Source organism: Pleurodeles waltl, chromosome 6 (assembly GCF_031143425.1).
Source record: "Pleurodeles waltl isolate 20211129_DDA chromosome 6, aPleWal1.hap1.20221129, whole genome shotgun sequence".
NCBI classification, from domain to species: Eukaryota; Metazoa; Chordata; class Amphibia; order Caudata; family Salamandridae; genus Pleurodeles; species Pleurodeles waltl.
Genome location: NC_090445.1, coordinates 881,294,160 through 881,315,722, shown reverse-complemented (window position 1 = coordinate 881,315,722; position 21,563 = coordinate 881,294,160). Strand labels below are relative to the sequence as shown.

At 45.4% G+C, this 21,563-nt stretch overlaps 1 long non-coding RNA gene across 1 annotated transcript in view; it reads left to right on the top strand.

The window, feature by feature from the left end:
- LOC138302059 (uncharacterized) overlaps positions 1–21,563 on the top strand; it is a 168,858-nt gene that overhangs the window by 83,825 nt on the left and 63,470 nt on the right. The gene's annotated exons all lie outside the window — the stretch shown is intronic.

Sequence of the window (21,563 nt, the reverse complement as noted above, 5' to 3'; positions counted from 1 at the left end):
GGTGCTCTACCATACCTGTGCCCGTTGGCGGTGATGACCATGTACACTGCATACGTGTATGCCGCATTTTGCAAATTCACTCACTTGATAAATAGTTGTACACATATTACTGCAAGTCACTCCCTGAGACATGTCAATACTTATAAATTTAGAATTAAGGATGGATTCTACAGATAGACTAACTGTCCGGGCTGTAAGTATGAGAGTTGAGGTTACAGCTAGTGTTGACATAAAGATGAGGAGTAGGGGTAGACACCAAGGCTAGGATTAAAGTTATGGTTAGAGAAAGGCTAATCAGATGCACGTTAGGGTGCTTAATTAAGACCAAAATAAAAATAAATGTTAAATTAAAGCAGGTACAACTTTGAGATGTTTATTTTCAAATTTAGAGCAAAATATAAGTAACCTGTGCTGAAGTTAAAAGTATGTTTCCAATTTTTATTTTCAATCTCTAAGCTTTCAGGTGTTGCAACTTTCAACCTATAGCCATAACCGACCATGCAAATTCCAATTTATGGTGGACCTCTAACGTTCTGCAGTTCATAAAACGAGGTTAGGCAGCAACTTACAAATCATGAAGATTAACCTGACAGATACCTTAGGGTAATTTCTTTCTTCACAAGAAAACCTACAGGTTCTACGAAACTTCTGAAAATCAGGAGCAAGTTCTACACTGAGTAATAAAAAACAGATTACCTAGATCTGTCTCTACATGTTTTTTTAAAGGGAAGTACATAAATGTGCCTTTGTCGAATGGCTGATAAGTGCTATGGGGCTCAGTACTTCTAAAGTGACATATTCCTAGCTAAACGTTATTCTGAGAAACCTGTTTTGTTATTTCTCCAGGAAGCAACAATATTCTGATTCCCAAACGTGGGTGAGCATTTAAAGACTCCCATGCCCCCTCGACATTTTGGTCCTTTTATTCTGTGCACAGTAGAGTGGCCCTGACTATCAGCCAATTGTACTCAGTAGTTCACTTCCATGCAGACATCAACAACCAATTTTCGGTAGCTACACTATCGACCTTTGCCCCTAGCGGACCAGTAAACAACACAGGGGCATGTGAAATCTCACAATGCAAGTTCTGTTCTTAAATATGTACGATTTCCGCTAGGTAGGCATCATGAATTGCAGCATTCTTCTACAGAAATTCAAACACAACTACTGCAAATCTTCTATCTATATGTTTCCATTTGCTGTTTGAACCTCTAACTATAAGATTTTTTTAAACTCGGAAATGTTTAATTTCCTCTTCTTCACGTGTGTCTATGTATCTACCTTAGTCTTTCTAGGTGTCACAGAATCTTCCATAAAAGGTATGTCTAAATGTATTTGGAATCAACGTGTTACAAACATTAAACATTTTGTATATTTTAATCATATACATTATTGGGTCTAGATAATGCATTTTGTATAACTACCCACACTGTATTGCATTATATTTAAATAAGTAAAAAATTGCATTGGATGTGTCTCATGTCGATATAGTTTACTTTTATTGCATCAGCATAGAAAATTCCACTGCGAAATTAGTACCTGCTGAGACATCCTTTCAGGTTTTCTTTAATGCAAAGGCTATACTGTATTCGTGTTTCCATTATTACATTTGACTTCTTTAAAAATTAAGCAATAGTGCATGGAAAGTGTAGGCTGTAGTGTGCAATGGACATTTCTCAAAAATGACACAATTTAATGTTTGGCTGGTGTCACGTCATCTCCACTCCCCACCCTGTCCCTTTGCTCGTTGTGTGTGTGTTTTGGAAGCTCTCTAATTGCTCCATTAGTCTCCAGGGTGTGATCTGCTGCTATCTGACTCCAGATAAGAGGGGTCTTTGTAAAGCACCCGTGCTAATGTCTGTAAACAAACAAACTAACTTGGAGCATGTCTCCAGCAGCTCTTAGCCTCGTCTCATCCCCATGACATGCGTTCGCTTCCGGTGCAGGACCTCAACATGCTGAAGTGGGAGGGAGAAAAATGGCCCCTATTCCCCTGACCTCAAAGAAGTGAAGACAGGGTGGAGTCAACAGAGCCTAAACCTTACATTCCAGGTCTGGCATTTCCTGAACAGGTTTCTCCAGCCTCTCCCATGCTGGGCTTTCATCCCTTGACAGAGGCAGTTTCACTTCAAGTCTGGGATTTTCCACTCCTTCCAGGCGGGAAGTGATCACATCAGCATACTGAATTTCAGTTTCACAAAACTAGCCAAACTCTAAAACACATTGCAGATCACACATTTTCTACAGATTTATTTTTAAGATCTAGCAGCAAGAAGCCCGTGGCATAGACATTTTCAGATAAAATACCAAGGGATGGAAAGAAATTACTTCAGTCTAAAAATATTAATTATAATTGTTGAACCACAAGCATACATTCATTTATTAAATTAGTGTATAGCGTATCTCATTGCAAAAGTAGAGTGCCATAGCGCTTTTTGGCCCATATTTATACTTTTTTAGCACCGCATTTGCGTCATTTTTTGACGCAAAAAAGGTGCAAAGTTGCAAAATACAATTGTATTTTGTATGTTTGCGCCGTTTTTGCGTCGAAAAGCAGAGGAAATGCAGCGCTAAAAAAGTATAAATATGGGCCTTTGTTCAGTGGCAAATATGCATAATCCATAAATATCACAACGAAATGGAATAACGTGTAACATTGTATGAGATATTAGTAAGTGTGATGTTAAGACATACGAATGAGTTGCATAAGATAACATCTGTCATGTTGAGAATACATGGAAGGAAAAGTGGCACGACAATTTGGATAAACGTATTGCTATCTGGATAGCGCCATAGCAAAGGACTTAGGCCCATATTTATACTTTTTTTGCGCCATATTTGCATCACTTTTTGATACGCAATTGTATTTTGTAAGTTAGCACCGCTTTTGCGTCAAAAAATGACGCAAATGCGGCACAAGAAAAGTATAAATAAGGGCCTTAGAGGGGCTATATGTCTAGGGTGTCGGGGAGGACACACACAGCCTTGGTTGCAGGTAGGTGCAGTGAGTGACTGCACCCACCTGCAAGAGAATGTCTAGGGCTGCCATATGGGAGTGCACTGACAGGGTGCCACTTGATAGCTTCTTTGCCTCTGCACCCGCATCTATAATATGGCGCAGGCGCAGAGGCAAAGGGGTTCCCTCATTTGCATGGAACCAGCTCCCTATGCAAACGAGGGAACACCCTCTGGTGATAGTGTTGGCATTATATGTGTGCCAGCACTATTGTTATTACAGAAAGGGCAGCACAAGTGGCTCTTTCTGTAATACCAAAGTGTCCCAGGGGCATGCAAAGCAGGTGCAAAGGCCCGTTGCACCCCCGAGGCACATCTATAATACAGCCCCAGATTTGTCTATTTATATGGCATATATTGGTACTAAATGTAATGCAAGAACATTTTAAAGATGTACAAGTTAAGTTTTTGTATAGCACATATCACATTGGTGTGTTTAGGAAAATGATACATAGTAAAGTAAATGTGCAGTGGATCAGTGGAGTAATACAAAGGATAGGGTCGCTCTGCAAAATGTAATGAGCGGTCCTGTTGTCCGTCAGATCGTACCGATATTCATTGGCCTTGGGCTCAGTGGGTTGGGGGCCCTCTATACTGCAGGGGCCCTGCTGGGGAAACCAGTGACTTTCCCAAGCATATACCTATGTCTTACTCGACGCCACTGCATGCATTCTGCAAGGCCTGCAATGGCATGGCTTTTAGAGTTGCGGGGGCTCATCCATAACAAGGAAAACTGGCCCCTCACACGCACACACATTGATTACGCCCTGCAGTGGATCACACCAGTTGGTCAAGTGCGGAAGCTGGGATTTGTGACCAATTTCCTGCTTGTAAATTGTGCATTCAACCACAATAGGGTTCTATTAGTCTCTCTTCTGTTTAGCACCAAAGATTAACTCTTTGTTTTTACTTATTTCATTAATTAGTGTCAGTACATGGAGTTCAATAAATACAACTATTACATCTCAAACCAAACTTGCATTATACACGCGTGTGTTAATCATACATTTAAAGATTTACTGTTCTATTTGGAATGTTTGCACGAACTGAAGATCAAAACCAGTGACAAAACGTGCCTGTTAGAAGTCATGCCGCACATTACACGTACCTCTTTGAAGTGCTGTAACCCACGGGCTCCAAAACCTCTTGTTTTGCTATTTATTTAATTGCGGTCATTTGGGTTTTTAGTTTAATCTAACATTGTTATGTTTGTTAAGTCAAGTGAGCCAGCAGTAATGACATAAAAATATAAGCTCCGGTCTTGTTTTCGTGTAACTTCACATTTGAAAAAAAAGTACCGTCCACATGCAGGTTGCCCCACTTTAAAGGAATTGTAGACAACTGATACACGAAAAAAACAAGTAACATTTCGTACAAATTCCACAAGCCTCTCTTACATGTACATATGGGGTTTGAGATCACTGCTTATTCTTAAGTGGCATTTCTTAAAGTTTGAGTGCCCTTTTACCACTTTGAGACAAATTGTGCACCTTAAACCGCACAACTAATCCTTGTGAGGGCTGTGCTCAAACCAGCAATGGGTATGAGCCAGTTAGGGTTTATGAATGACCAACAATAACAAGTTCTACAATAAAATCCATTCACTTTTTTCAGTCTTCTCATACTGATTCCTTGTGGATGCCCTGAAACCCTACATACGTTTTACTATTCAGGAGAGGAAAATACCATCATAAATTAAAAAAAGCAAATTCTCTCAAGGAGACTAAGGCCCTAAGCCAAGTGAATTGAATTCTGATTTCTGCAGAAATGTACCAGGCTTCACCACATCGGGGGAGTGGCACATATGGCAGGTCCACACCGGGGAGAACACCTGGGTGGGGGCAGGGGCGCAACGTGCCTTATGATCCCTAAGCATGGGGGAAAGGGATTGGTCTAAGTGCCAGGGCGGGGTCGCTGGCACTTCAAGTGATTCCGGGCCATGCGAACGTGATACGTGCCTTGGCCCTGCCCATTTCGGGGGTCACAGCCGTTGAGCGGGACTCTTCTCCCACTCTCAACCGCAGAGAAGAATCTGACCAGTCTTGCGCTCTCCCTTCAAAACTTTTGAGCATTACAAGTTTCTTTGTTCTCCATTGAAGGTTTGCCAGCAGAAGGCTCGGCATGTTCTGCTTCGTGCTCTGCACATCAAGGGACACACTCCAGCCGTTCAGTCTCACCCAGGCTGACAGCCGCACAGGTTTGAGCTCTGCTCACCTGAACCAAGTTCTGACTCAGTGGCGGCTCCAGTAGGGACCCTGGCACTGCAAGTGAGGGGGATGTAATTTGAGGGCATTTGTCAAGGTTTTTGGGTGTGCAGTGGTGTTTTGCAGCCTGTTTTGCTTGTTGTATACAACTGCCGGCTCTGGTATTGGCTTGTTGAGGTCTGAGATGGGCTGGACAATGACATTATTAGACATTACAAGTTGGTCTGTGATTGACCAGCAGGCCAAGGTGGATTTTAGTTGTGTTGTCTTTTGTGTCTCTTCCTTCTCTTTCTTTCAGGTAACCCCTTTAGAAGCTGCAGGTCTGTGTCTCCTGGGGTAAGCTTACTATTTGATCCGGGGGCCTGATAGCAGTGCAGCAGATTTTTTCAGGTAGCTCTAGTCAACTTTTGATTTCACAGTTATGTAGATAGCCCATGTTATGTGGCTGGTGTTGCCTTTTTGTGGTGATTGTTTTGGGCAAGGCCTGTGGTTGATCAATATAGCTGCAAATGAGCAAAGTGGTGCCAAGCGGTCCTGGACTCTCGCACTGATAGAAGCATTGATGCTCAAGATGGATGATATGGACTGGGTCATTGCATCATTAAGGTCACAGCCATCTGAGGGGCTTGGGGAGCAATCAAAGAGGCCCAGGAAGTCAGGAGTGCATCCCAGGGAGTCATCCTCCAGGGCTGAAAGAGAGGCCGTGGACAGGAAAAGCACAGGAAGGAACTACAGGGGACAGGCGGCAGGTGACTTGGGCATGAAAGGGAATCAGGATGCTAGCCCTTTGGTGCTGGCGCCGGTGGGTCTGACCCTAGCACCTGATGCACCTATTCAGGTGACAGTGCAGCCTGTTGCAGCACATGTATTGGTCCCATCTGGTATGGGAGGGTGGTCACGCCATTGGGGCTGCACCTGGTAATCCTGGCCAGGTGGGAGTGCAGGGTACTACCCCAGCATAAACTGGGTTTGCAGCGGCTGATGGCATTGTGCAAAATGTTGTTGCAGGTCTGGCTATAGATGTGACCTCCACCGGTGGGCATGTTCAGCAGTGGCTAATTTAGCATCTTTGTTGCCTTGGCTGTCAGAGGTGGGAATGCTGTCTGCCCCTCTGATGGGGGGCGCCTTGGCAGGGATTAGCAAGGGTGATGTGGTGGGTGATTCTGGTGAAAGCACAATGCCTAGTGTCTCACCTGGGTAACCCAAGGAATGGTCAGGGGTCACAGGGGATCGTGACTCGACTCAAGGATTCTACAGGGCTGAATGGGCTTCCCCTGCTACTTCAGTGGGGGTGGGAAGTCAGGTCCCGCAGACTGGTGGGGTTCCTATGCAGCCATTGAACAAAACGCCTGCTGGGATGAGTACCACAATGATTGTCAACGTTCCAGGAGGAGTGGCGGCTGTGGTGATGTCTCCACCTGCCCAGGGTGAGGCAACTACAGGTACTGGGTCATCTTTATCCCCTATGGGTTTGGATGATATTCATTCTGAGCATGAGCAATTGGGTTTGCTTGTGTAAATGGAAGTAAAGGAGACGATATGGAAAGGGGTGTATGTGGATATTTTTAATCTGCTGGTGGATAAGTATGAGAAGTTGGAGGAGAAAACAAATGCATGGCCCTAGGGCCTATGGACATAGGACACACAATAAGAACGTTGATGCGTCTCTTGTGAATTGGGTCAGGGGCTTTCTGACCTATCAGGCCATTATGTCAGAGCATTTCAATGGGTGCGCAGTTGACTTGTTACCAGAACAGGATTCATGATGAATATGGTAGGATGGCCTGGAAGGATTATGATAAGGAGTTTAGGAGGATTAAAGCCAATAGGTCCTCACCGGCATGGGGTCAGATTGATATCATCACTTGGCTCCAATATATGAGTCTGCCACAAGGTACTACTGGTCAGCCCTTTTGGCAGAGACAGGGTGCACCAGTGGCCCAGCAGGGGGGCAAAAAAAGGGGCTTGCCGGGATTTCAACTGACATACCTGCACCCAAACTGCGCAAACCTGCAGATTCAAACATTGCATTTTAGTTCCATGGTCAGGCCTCCCATCTGAAGTCTAAGTGTTATAAAAAGTCCAGAGAGAAGGGCACCGAAAAGCAGGAGTGACAACTTGGTCTTTGGCAAAGCTCCCTCCCCAGTTACCCTAATGGCAATGGTTCCTTACCTCAATACTTACACTAACCAGGCAGCAGCACTGATATTGTCTGAAGGTTTCAAGGAAGGCTTTAGGATTCTGGTAGCATGCTATGCAGGCTCGCCTTACTGTAAAAACCAGCAATCTCTCAGATCTAACCAGGGGGTGGCTAGGGTGAAGGTCCTGATGGAGCTGAGTCTGGGCCGTGTGGCGGGCCCATTTGACCTAATTCCCATGGATGGTTTTGTTTGTTCCCCCCTGGTGGTGGTTCCTAAAAAAGAACCAGGGGAGTTCAGATTGATTCATAATCTGTCAATCCCAAAGAGTTGTTCTGTGAATGAGGCTATTGACGGCCCTTTATGCTCGGTTCATTACACTTCCGTAGATCAAGCAATCAAGATGCTGCAGGAGCTGGGGCTTGGGGCTGTGATGGTGAAATCTGATATTGAGTCTGCCTTCCAGTTACTCCCTGTCCACCTGGAGGATTTCCATATCCTGGGTTTCCAGTTTAAAGGGGCCTACTACTTTGATAAGTGTATGCTAATCGGCTGCTCTGTACTCTGTTCTTATTTTGTGAAGTTTAGCATGTTTCTTCATTGGGTTTTTAGGCAGAAGTCAGGACACCAGTGGGCACTCCACTACCTCTGCTCCTTGGTCCATCTGGCTCTGAGGAATGCACTGAGACTTTGGGGACTATTCGGAAACTGATGGGGGATTTTGAGGTCCCACTGGTGCAGGGCAAGCCCAGCAACTACGTTTGAGTTTCTTGAAATTCAGATGGATTCAGTGGCAGGAGTGTCCAGGTCCTGGCTGGAAAAGATTAGCACTTTTGCCCGGTCTTGCAGGCATGCCTGAGAGCTAGGAAGGTTACACTCAACCAGCTGAAAGTGCTAGTAGGGTGACTTAACTTTGTTCTGGAAATCATTCCCATGGGGTGCCCCTTCTCCCATTCTACTGCCCAAAGCCATGTTAGGACTGAAGGTAAAGCATAACCACACCAGGCTCTCCAGTGAGGTCAAACAGGATATGAGGAATTGGGAGTCATTACTGTGTGACTTATAATGGAACCATCATGTGGCAGGGCAAACCTACAGGGATTTGGGTCTCTTTACAGATGCAGCAGACAGTGAAGCATTTGGTGCCATCTTTGAGTGGTTATGGTGTGCCCAGCGCTTGCCCAAGGTGTAGGTGCAGTATGGATTGGTGACCAATATTGGTTTTCTAGAGCTGTTTCTAAACCTCATGGCTCAGTCAGTTTGGCCTGATCAATTTCACAATCAGTCCACTTTTTCCAGTCTGACAACATGATAGCAAGCTCCAAAATGCAGGATGATTCTGAGGGTTCTGAAAGAAACTGTGCTCCTGCGTCTGCGTCTGAATGTGCTCTTTGAAGCCAAGCATATACCTGGTGTTTTGAACAATTCCGTGATGCTTTGTCTTGTTTTAAGATGCAGGTTTTCAGGTTTCATCATACAGGGGTAGAAGAATTTCCCACACCCTTCCTGGAGCATCTGTGCCAGATTGGTGCCTAAGATTACCAGACCTCGTGGCAGCCATATATAGCATTTGCAAAGGGATCAGAGCCCTGATTTCTATAAGAATTTTTGCACCCACACTGTTTTCCGTAGACATATTTCACCATGTAAAACCTGGTGAAATTCATCATAGGAAAAGGCCTGGCAAAAAGACAAATGTGGTTTTAATGTAGTAAATACTAAACCTGCATATTATGCCTCATTTCTAAGGCCAAAATATGCAACAGGAGATATTTCTCACAACCCATAAATACCTGACCGTAGTTGTACTGTTATTTATCAGGTGCGGTAAATTCTCAAGGCCAATCCACCACTCTCATAATCAAGGGCATAGAGCATTAAGCAGCAAGAATTTCATGCCAGACTCTGTATTCCTTGGTAATTTTTTGCCACATGTCAAATTTTACATATTTTAAATTTGATTCACAGATAGGAATTTGAAAGTGTCAACTCCAAAGGTTGGAATAACTGAGGTGCAGGTGGATTTTGCCATCACATTTAGATAAATACACCTTTTAAAACAAGATAGCATGGCACCAGAATATCATAACCAAAATATCATCTGACAAAAAATTAGTCTTAAATATTATTTACAAAAATATCACCACCTTTGGAGTTAATAGTAGAAACTATACACCTAATGGGAGGATATTTTTGTAAAATATATTTAGAACACATTCGGGCAGTTCATAAAGGTAACTTACACTTGTGAGTAATTTACGTGTGTAACTTTTCTCTTACACGTTTGAGTATCCTTACTTTTGACTAATCACAAAATCTGAGTGTAAAGTTACTCAAAAGTGTAGACTCACATGTCTCCATTCTCAGAAAAAGGGGGTGAAGCCAAACTTACGAGTGAAAATTACATTTCTTTTAATTAATTCTGTAAATCACTTATAATAATTATTTATGCACTTTGGTTCGGTTTAGGTGGAAATTTATTTTTTTATTTAAATTTCAAGAAAATGTATTTTATTTCAAATTATTTGCAGTTTTGAGGTCCTGTATAGAGAAAATTGAACAGATTTATCAAACTTGAAAAGTGTTAGTAAAATATTTGTATATTAAATATTAAACTAAATTAATTTAAAATATTTATTTTAAATGCAAAACTAAAGATAAATGCTGCAGCACTACTTACTAACTGAATATTGCATTAGACATTACATTCATGTAAATATTTTAAAATAAACTAAATGTATTTCTCTGAAGCACCCTCATCTCACCCCACCTCAGAGAGCTTCACTGGCTCACCATTCACAAACGTAGCCAATTCAAACTCCTCACGCACACATACGAAGCATAGCACAACACTGGGCCAGCATACCTGAACAGCCATACACATTTTTACCAGCCTGCCAGCCACCTAGGCTTAGCCTCACTCGCACACAACACTTGCATTCACAAAAGCAGAGCAGGAGGCTGTTTGTTCACCTGCATTGCACCCAGAACATAAAACGACCTCCCACAACACATCAGAGCCTCCTCCTCACTTGTGGAGGTCAGCAAGAAGCTAAAGACCTGGCTCTTTGAATAGCACTGCAGAGTCCACACTTCTACAAGCCTGCTCAAGTGCCTGGATACCCTCACGGGTAATTAGTGCATTACACAAATTGGCATAACATAACATACCTATCAGGCCAAAGATGGTGCCCTTCAGAAAGTTTCATGCAGTCTGTAGACACCCACATTTGGTCCTTAAACATCAATCCTGATACACTGGCTTTCATACACCATTAGCCATAGAGGACTCTCAGCTGGCCAAGAATGTTCTGGTTCTGAGTTTGTGGGGGACAGGTTGTCCACCCATTGGCTACTCCATTGGGAGACTTGCAAAACTTCAAAATATACAGCATGGTGAAGTGTGATTGCTGCTTTATTTAATTGAATTTCATCACATTTACCCATCTCTTGACACCATGCAATGATGGCAGGCTGTGTGGTATATTGAATTTCTTACACCAGTCACTTTCTATGGAAAGGGCCCACGGGAGGTCACATATTCCTTCAAGGAACCTGTCAGGCACAACATTTAGGCTACAATGTCACTTTATATTCTGGTTCAATTAAATGACAGCAGATTTAAGTGAGGTGCTGTCCAAAGATCATTATAACACTAAACAGCCACCGATATTTCAAGCATCTCCAGAAATCATGAATCTTTTTGTAACTACATTAACAGGCACACTGGTATCTAATCTCTGGTGGTAGTTCCAAGCAGAAGTTTTATATTATTTAACATGTTTAGAAACTATACAAGGATGCATCATGTCTACTTCTACTCTGATACATAACCTGCTTCACAAACCGGACTCCAGCTGATCATGGGAAGGTTTCTGTATACATAGAAACAACTCTCTGAGGCCATACGACTGGCTGAACAGCACTAAACAGGAACCATTTAACATATTGAAGCGTCACATTTTGTTGTATTATCTTTCTGACAGTGCTGCAAGTGTAAGCTGTGGGAATTCCTTTGCTTCCAGGCAAGCATTCATTCTACTTTAGCGCATTTGTGGACTATCATCCTAGTTTTTAAGACTCGGCTAGATAGCCCAGGTGCTGTCTCGAAGAGACGCGTTGTGTTCAATCTGAGGGCTTCAGCCCACCCATAGGCTTACCATTTGCTCACCTCATACTCGCTGTCATATCCTTTGTCTCCATTTATCCATGGAATACATTTATCATACCTCTTCTTGTGTTTAGCTGTCCCCCAGTGCGTTGACCAAGTACTTATGTCCATCCACTGCTCTCTTTTTAGGAGCTACTTTTTTCTTTTGAGCAGTCCACACGCGTGCTTGTGTTTTCACTCACTCCGTCTCCTGGCAGGACCCGTCCCTCCTAAGGTCTTGCTTTCAAGCTCTGTCTCTACCCACCCTTCCTAACCTTGTTGCTTCTTTTCCTCTGCTGATCAGCTTGATTATTCACTTCCACACCCATCGTCGTGATGTTTCTGTTCCATTGAGTAACTTGTTTATGATGTCTTGTTATTAAAAAAAAAAAAATGGTTGCAGATCGACATTATAAAGTGCCCATGCTCAGTTTGCCCCATGGAGTCCTCAGCTCACCTGGCCACTCTGCTTCTGTCTGCAGCGGGCCTTGCATGGGTGACTTTCCCCGGCTGCCACCAGTGACTTTGGCTTGCTTGAGGATAGTACTCCCTGCTCCCTGTCTTGCATACAGCAAACCCTCCACCTGTGCACTTTCTGTGGAGCATTGAATGCACTGCTGTGCAGAAGGCACTGGCTGCCTCAGCCTGCACAGGACCAGGGACAAAGGGACCAGGGACACAGCCAGCACCCAGACTGCACACACTTACCTTGCACTAGCTGAGCTAGCTCCCACACTTCTGCCAGGGTCAATTGTATTCAGATCTGTTCAGCATATCAAAGTTGTAGAGAGCAGATGTGCAGAGTACCTGCTGGAGCCTCAGGAGAGCAGATCAGCTTGTATCTAGTACTGGAAGTATTTCATATGGGGAGGCAGAAAGGGGGGCAGAATAAAATGTTTACTATTGCAGATCTGTGTCGGGTTTTTCAAAAGCCATCTCTTTTTAAAATATTTCCAAGGGAAGGCTGGCTGTGAGTGGTGCTGTCCCACTTGGCACAGCATTTCTGCAAATCTGGCTACGTCTGTCTGTTATCCATCTGCATTTCTGCCTACCGTTGGTATTTGTCTGTGGGCCTTTAGTATGGCCTCTTAAAGAGAGTTTTCAGAGTGAGCATGCTTCATGATCAATATCAGTTAGGGACCCCAGTTAGGCGCAGTGAAGAAGCTTGACCACACTGAGAACATGACAACACACAGCTGATGTGTGAGAGTAGACTTCAATACACACTGTACATGCAGTTCTAATCCAAAGTGTTGTGTTTTAGTGATCTTACAGCCTTTGTCTTTTTTTTAAAGATTGATGATTTTAACTCAGGTAAGTGTGTAGTTGATCCCCTTCTAACGACTGTAGTCTGTGATGTATATTATATGCTATCACCAACAATGTTTTTGAATTTGAAACCTTGTACACATCCTAGTGGTAACATTAACTTATGTTGTGTTGTATTGTTATTTATAGTGCGCTTTTCATACCCCTTGTGAGGCGTAAAGCACTATACAAGTTAGGACACGGATGCCCCCAGTCGGCCGCAGCCCCAACACCCGCCCAATGAAAAACGACAAATCTTTGAGTTTATTTACAAAATTGATAATAGAATTCGAAACAACACTGGGCAGGTTCAAATGTAATACGTCCAGTTCAAAATGTTTTAAATTATAACTAAACAGAACAAATCAAAGCAAAGGATATACACATAAATCGAATAAATCAGGCAAAGCAAATTTCTCTCAGGCAACAAATCATGCTGAGCAATTAGTGTATCCTTACCACCCACAACACCAGGAACTTCCCGCCTTCCTGAACTCCATTGGACCACACAGGTGAAACTGTACCTCACCTGTAACCATGGGGGGCGTTTCCCAACACCTCACTGTCCCTTGTCCGCATGTTCATGGTTCCGTTCCCCAAACACCAAGCTGCCATGGGGGTGCAACGGGATGGCCAGGAGCGGAAGTCCCGTGCCCATCACAGCGATCTGGGCACCCTAGCCCCCAAGCTGGTGTGTACATCCGCAGGTTGGTTCAGGACTGCAGGATTCTACCCTTGGTGTTATCCAGGGAACCCTGCCTTGGGGACCCCTCTGTTGCTTAGGGTGAATTTAGTATCTGTTATCTTAGATCCTAGGGATGGGAGGGTGGGAGACGACGATGATCTCCACCTGCCGATGCTGCATGCACAAGAAAGGGCCAAGGCCCGATCTGGGGGGCACCTAAATACTCCCACGCAGATGCGGCGCCGACGGGCGGAAGTGACATGCCTCCTGCGCGACTCCAGGCTTCCTTCCATCGTCTCGTCTCGCAAGAATTAACTAGACCGGCGCACAGGGCCCAGGCCACGGAGTTCCCGGGTCCTAAGCACCATGCCACCCCAACTGGGGTGGCGCTCTGTCATTTGTGTCAGCTGGGATTTTATCAAAAGGTGAACTAAGTAAGTAGCTCATGTTACTTCTAACACACATGCATCTTTGTATCCACTATATTACTCATGTCTGGAAGTTGGAATGCTGAATTGGATGTTTTTTATGTAATTGCTAGCAGGTGTGCTATGTTATCAACATTTATATAGCGCTTTGTATCAGTATTGTGGCACTGTAGCGCTTTCTTTTCCTGGGTTCACTTTCATATAGATGGTCAGAACACCATCAGTCGGTTGTATTTGTTTGGCAGTGTGCACTTAGAAGAAAGATGTTTAACGTTTAGTTTAGAAGAGATTTGTGTAATTTTTAGCCAAGTTGCACAGCAGAGTCGCTGCTGTGCAACATGGCTAAACAATATTCACAAAGCCTGTAACTCTCACTTGACACCTATTGGCTTTGCCAATGCGCTTGCCCAAATAATGTATTTCACCCAAACGTTATTCTTCATTAAAACGCAGGAAAGTGCTTTCAGATTTGTGAGTTCAGAATACAGCACAGGCTGGATCATAGCGCTTATTTACATGACTCACAACCATGCTGAACAGTAGCAGTTCTGCTATTCAACATGGCCAGAAGACATTGACATTGACAACGCCAAACAGCTGTCTGGTTGCTGAGACCTATTGGCATTGCCAAAGCTTGTTTCTGTTGTGATTTAATGACCCTAATGTTTTAACAATTCAACTTTCCCTGGTCTTTTTGTACACCTGCATAATGCTATATGTCACTTATCTGCCTAATCACAACAATGAAAGCCTGATAGGTTAAATGCAATTAACTCTCAAATATATGTTTTGTTTTCAAAAAGTTGAGCCTCGAGTTAATCAGCCTCTTTCAGCACAAACGTTTTTGTGTTTCTTTGGTAAAGGTATCTCAATTCGATTTCCTGCCATGATATTTTCGAAACAAAAGCAAGCAGCGTGAAAAAACTGTCACCAACTATAGAATTTGGCAACACAGCTGTAAACCACATGGACATGATAAGACTTGTGGGAGTCTGTGTTTCCTCGCAACGTGTATGAACTTGACAGACCCAAACTGTATCCAAAACCTGCAAACCCTTGACCTTTTATCAGCAGTTCTACACTAAAAGACTTGCAGAGTTTGACACTACAGAACTTGAACGTGGTTCACCAAAAATGGCAGCAGAACGACATCACATGCCCATGTAGTATGCATGATTTGGGCACATGACTTTGATAACTTAGGCCCACATAGTATGTGAATCCTTCACGAGTCAAGCTGTGGGAAAAAACTGCTGATCATGCCAAAAAGAGCATTTGACAGCCCCAACTGAGATTGCTCTTACCGCCAGTATCCTGACCCTCAGAGTAAACCTCCTACACAAGATACCCAGAGCCACACCAATGTTTACCCACCTGGTGGACAAGACATGGCGGGAGTATGCAAGGGAAAAGCGCACCCCCCAAGATGGGAGGGTGCGGCCCTTTAGGAGACAGGGCCGCCGAAGCCATGAACCTCTACGCACTAGTTGTGAGTTGTGCTGGTCAGTGACTTCCGCCCCTGCGCCTCTCGAGCGGCGGAGGGCGGAAGTCCAAGGGGATTGGTAACATTGCGGCTGCGTTTTGCCACCGGCTGGTTCCAGCTGCTGTGTACTGGTGGGGGGCTACATAAGCGCCCCCCAAGGAAGGCTCGGCCTTCTCTTTCTTGGTGCGCGGTGGCTGGGCTGCCGGACGGTGCGCAGTTGTGGTGCGGATTGAGGGTTTTCAATGGATTTTCCTGGAGCTGTCCTCGCCAGTCTTCGCGTGCTTTGGGGTTCGCCTGCTGTTCGGCGGTCTTCATCTGGAGTCTAGGAGCCGGAGAACAGGTTTTGCTGCAGCGGCGCATAAGTGGGGGATGGGGGCTGTGGTAGGGGAGCGACCGTGTCCTTTGGAGTGTACTCTAGCAGCACGTTTTAAAAAATCGCACAGCTCAGTAAATGTAACTAATTTTGGCCTCCTGTATACTTCAGAGTGTTTATTGGCCAGCAGCACGTTGCGTTAAAGCGTAACGCATGTTCGTTTGGTTGTTATTGGTCTCCTGTATACTCCTGAAGACTCGATCTGCGTGTGCCAGGAGTCCAGGAGCCAGGGAACAGGCCTTGCTGCCGCGGCGCGTGAGTGGGGAATGGGGCCTGTTGACGGCTATAGCTCAGGGGTAAGGTCAAGTGGCTACCCCCCTACGGGGACTCGAGTCCAGCCGACGCCCTTTAAGTACTTGAGGATCGACCGCATGCTTGTTCTGGAGTGTACTTGAACGACGTGCTTATTTAAAGTTGCGCGGCCCATTTAATGTAACTGTGATTTCAAGCCAGCAACACGTCGATTTAAAGCGCATAGCGCATGTCATTTGGTGAATAGTGGTCTCCTGCATACTCCTTGTACGGATATTGTTTTCATATTGTGTTTGTGGTTGATTAACCTTGTGATGATTGATTGTCTCAATTACAGGAAATTAAATAAGGCTCACTGTTTGTTACAGGGTATGGTCAGTGTTAGGTATTAATAGTTTTAAATAAATTTTCTTCGCCATGCCGTCCAACAAGGCTAGTGCGGGAAAAAGAAAGGGAAGTGACCCAGAGTTATCCCAACTTTTGAAGCTGGTTCTCGCGAAATTGGGTAACGATGATTCGGACAGTAACCAGGCAGCATCTGATAATGAGGTTAATGGGGCGAGTAGTAGTCGTCCAAAACGGTCTCATGTAGCTCCTTGCGCTGCGTTTCCCCCAGTTAAAGGGAGGGCTCAGGTTACACACTCCTCCCCTACAGTCGTTCTGACCACTGAACAGTTTCCTATGCCCGAGTCTTTGGTTCACTCTACGGGCGCGGCACCTGAACAGCGCGTGGGGGGTGGTAGTGTGTGCGCGACCCCAGGGCTAGGGGTAGCTGATGTATTAGCTGATATACGTAAATCTCTGGCCTCTCTGTCTGCATCTTCAACGGTGCCGGTGGTCCCAACATCACCCCTGCCAGTGATTCCAGCGTCAGCAGCGCTAACCTTGGTCCCCCTTACACCTCATGTACCCGCGCAAGCCACACAGGCACAGGACCCAACCTCCCAAGCCTTAGTGGAAATCTCTAGGTTACTAGCAACTATTAAGGTCCCAGGTAGTGGCCCCCCCGCCTACAGCTCCTTGGAATCCGAATGATTCTGTACAGAGTACAGTAGCGGAGCTGAAGCGGCAGGTAGATGCGTTAGGAAAGGCGCGTAATGTTATGGCATGGCAGGCGGCGGCCAGTAGCGTGAGTGTCTCCCCGGCACCTGGCACGGTGACCCCTGCGGCTCCTTTGGAGAAAGATAGGTTGAATGAGACTAACACTGCTCCATCAAAAGTTAATTCATTGTCAGAGGGATCAGGCATCAACGCACTGCTGTCACGACCAGGTAAGCTGGCTGCACATGTTAGTGCCAAGGTGAAAGAAAAAATATGGAAAGGGGAGTTTGTCAACATTTTTTCTTTGATCAGGGCAAAAAGAAGGGAGGTAGAGAGTAAAGACAAACCAAAGCATCTTCATCCGGGAACAAAAACCCAGGGTGGAAGAGAACATTACTAATTGGTTGTTTGGTTTTAATGTATTAATGTCAGTGATGCTAGAAAAGAAACCTGATTTGGGTATTGCCATGATTTGTTAATCAAACAAAATATTGAAGGCGCACCACATCTATGGAGGTGTTGTTTGGCTCGAGAACGACAGGGATTTCCGTTGGGCTAAGGTAGAGGATCCAGACAGAGTTAAACGTCTGGTTAGAATGCGTAAACAACAAATTACCTGGGAGGCAGCCCTTTTGGACACAATACTCAAGTGAGAAGAAAGGGTCATGCTGGGCATTGAATAGGAAGACATGTTCCCGCCCAGCTGGGTCTTGCAGATTCAGGCATAACTGTTCCTTTTGTGGGCATCCTTCGCACCCAGAGTGTAAGTGCATCAAAAAATCCAAAGAGAAAGGCAGAGAGGGGAGTACGACCAGTAGTTAAGTCTCCTTTGCCTTCTCCCATTAAGATTGATGCGCTGCTCCCTTGGTTAATGACTTATCCTAAGAAGGGGTCTTCCAATTACTAGCACATAGTTTCTCCTTTGGTTTTAGAATTCTTGCCACCTGTGTACCTCCAGTTGACCATTGCAAGAATTTAGTATCTGCATTAAGGAACCCGGGAGTAGTGGAAAGTAAGTTATCAAAGGAAAGTGCCTTGGGTAGATTGGCAGGCCCTTTCCCTTACCCGCCTTTAGAAGGTTTTGTGTGTTCCCCTTTAGGGGTTGTTCCTAAGAAGCAGCCCGGACATTTCAGGTTAATTCATATTCTGTTGGCTCCTTCAGGGAGCATTAGTGAATGAGGCTATTGATCCCCAACTTTGCTCAGTTCGCTATGCGACTGTCGACCAGGCCTTAGTAAAGTTGAGGGCCTTGGGCCAGGGGGCGTTCTTAGCAAAAACAGACATAGATCAGCCTTCAGACTTCTCCCCGTGCATCCTGATGATTACCATCTACTGGGTTTCCAATTCCAGGGAAAAATTTTCTATGATAAGTGTATGGCCATGGGTTGTAGTGTGTCATGCAGCTACTTTGAGAAGTTTAGCACCTTCTTGCAGTGGATCTTCTCAAACCTCACCGGGCACCTGGATGTGATACATTACCTGGATGATTTCTTGGTGTTGGGCCCTCCAGGGTCAGAAAAATGTGGGTGGGTCATTCAGGCCTTGACCACAATGTTTAAGGACTTTGGGGTTCCGCTGGCTCCTGACAAAACAGAAGGTCCCACCACTTGCATTACATTCCTAGGAATTGAGATTGGCTCTGTGGCCGGGGAGTGTCGCCTGCCTTGGGATAAGCTGCGGGGCTTCAAGGACTCCATTAAACTGATGTTATCTCAGAAGAAAGTCACCCTGCATCAGTTGCAGGTTCTAGTGGGGCAGCTGAATTTCGCTCTGAGAATCATTCCCATGGCTCGCCCTTTTTCAAGGTCCATTGCCTGGTCAAGAGCCAGTCTGTCCGAGAAGCACTATCACATCCGGTTGTCTGCTGAAGTCAGGAGTGACTTAAAATTGGGGGAGGTTTTTCTGCAGGATTTTAAAGGGGCAGTAATTTGGCCTCATCCGGCGGTCTCAAGCCCCACTTTGGGGTTATATACGGACTCTGCGGGCAGCATGGGTTTCGGGGCAATTTTGGGGCCTTTATGATGCAGGGCGGACTGGCCAGCTGAATGGGTTAACTAGGGCATCACAAGGAACATAGCCTTTCTGGAACTGTTTCCTATCATTGTAGCGGTCACCATTTGGGTTGAGAAATTTAAAGACAGGTCGGTAATCTTCTGGTCCGACAACATGGCGGTGGTGGAGGCAGTCAGTAGACAAAGGGCCACATGCAAGTTGGTGCTCCGCCTCCTCAAACACTTGATTTTAACATGCTTAAGGTACAACATTACATTTCAAGCTAAACATGTGCCGGGGATATATAACAATGCCGCTGATGCCTTATCTTGTTCATTGATGCAGGACTTCCTGAGGTATCATCCTCAGGCGGCGGAGAAGATGACGTAGTTCCCAGCATCTCTGTGGAGAATTGGTGTCCCGCCCTCCCAGTCTTAGTAGCAACATCTTTTGCAGCACGTACCAAAGATGCATATGAGAAAGCTTTTCACCAGTACAGGCTGTTCTTGAAAGCACAAAGAATTTCAGGCTTGTTTTCAGAATCAGCTATATGTGCCTTTTTACAGCATTTGAGGGACAGAGGTAGACCGGTTTCTTGCGCGAAGGCTTACCTGGCCGCTATCCGTTTTTTTGCTAGACTCAGAAACTTGGAGTCTCAGCTAAACTCATTTATCATTAAACAGGCTATAGCCGTTTGGGCTAGGGGGGACACTACTAAGGCATATGTGAGGCGCCCGATAACAGCAGTATTATTAGAGAATCTTTTGCACAGTCTTCCTGCGGTGTGTTCCTCTCATTTTGAGTCAGCTTTGTTTGCAGCAGCATTCACTGTAGCTTTTTATGGTGCTTTCTGCATCAGGGAACTAGTGGGCTCTTCCAGGAGCGATCACGCTAGCGGGGCTACAGCGGGGAGACATGCTGGTCAGTGCAGAGTTTTTGTCAATAGTGCTGCTGAAGTCAAAAACAGACCATCTTTAAAAAGGAGAGCACATCACACTCAGCCCAGCTAGCGGGTCCCCCCTTTGCCCGGTAAAACTAGTAAGATCCTACCTGTCTGTCCGGCCGCCGGCAGAGTCTACTGCATTGTTTATTCAAGCTAACAGTGAATGCCTATCTCACTACCAATTCTCTGAGGTTTTCAAGGTATCACTGAAGGCAGTGGGGATGGACACACTGGGATATTCGCCCCATTCCTTTTGGATTGGGGCAGCTATGTTGGCAGCCAGAGCGGGGTTGCCAGTGACCAGGGTGAAGTGCATTGGTCGCTGGTCATCTAATTGTTACAAATGGTACATCAGGCCTGAATTGGTTTAGCGGTACTTTCTCTTTGAGCCGGTTATTATAAGTATGGTCTTCTCATACAATTTTCTTTCATTTCAGTTCAATGGCACCACGTGTGGTATGGGTCTTGGGGCATTCGTTTGTTTGGTGGGCGGCCTACAGGGTGCAACAGCTCCGTGTGCCGAATCCGGCAGACCAAAGCGTGGCCTTCAGATGGTGCGGGGTTGGCGGAATGGGAATCGCACAACTTCAACAGCTCGTCACATTGGCCAGAGGATCCGGGGAGCTTCAGTCCCTGGATCTCATCATTAATCACCTAGGAGGCAATGATTTGGTACGCATGGGCCGCAAGGCACTGAGAGAAGCAATATTTATGGAAATCACGAAGTTGGCAAAACTATACCGGAACACGGCCATTGCATGGTCTCATATGGTGCCTCGCCGCAAGTGGGGCCCAGGAATTAAGTCAAGAACAATTAATTTTTCGGTGAGACGACTCAATGCAGGAATGGCAAAACTATGCCCAGGCCCGGGGCGATTATGGAACATTCCACACAGACTTTTGAAGGGCCCCAACCTGTTTCACAAGGATATGGTGCACTTGTCTGACGCCGGTACTGACCAGTTCATTTCTGACATGCGGTTTTTCGCTCGCATCCTTTTTGCGGGTGGGGAGGGCGAAGGACCTTTGGGGCCCTTGTCGCCCTTGTAGCAGGAAGTGAGGTATTAAAGTAACCTGAAGCAACAGAAGGGTCCCCAAGTCTGGGGCCCCGGGAGAACACCAAGGATGGGATCCTGAAGTCCTGAGCTAACCTGCGGATGTACACACTAGATCAAGAGGGAAGGGAGCCCAGAACGCCGGGGGGGTCATGGAGCTCCCGCCCGCCCCGTTACACCCCTTGGCAGCTTGGTGTTTGGAGGGGGGGCGGAACCCTGAGCAGGTGGTCAAGGAAAGGTGTAGTTAGGACAACCGCCCCTCCTAGGGATACAGGTGATGTATGGTTCACTTGTGTGGTCCAATGGTGGTTCAGGACAGGAAGGGATCCTGTCATAAGTAAAGGATTTATGGTTACTGAAGTATATCTCAAGAATGTGATTTATGGTTTCTGTAAATATGACTGACGTTTTAATTGAAGTGATGTATGCTGTACATATGTGAAAAAGTATCATAAAAATTGATAATAAAACTTCTTCCAGCAAGAAAGTTTGTCGG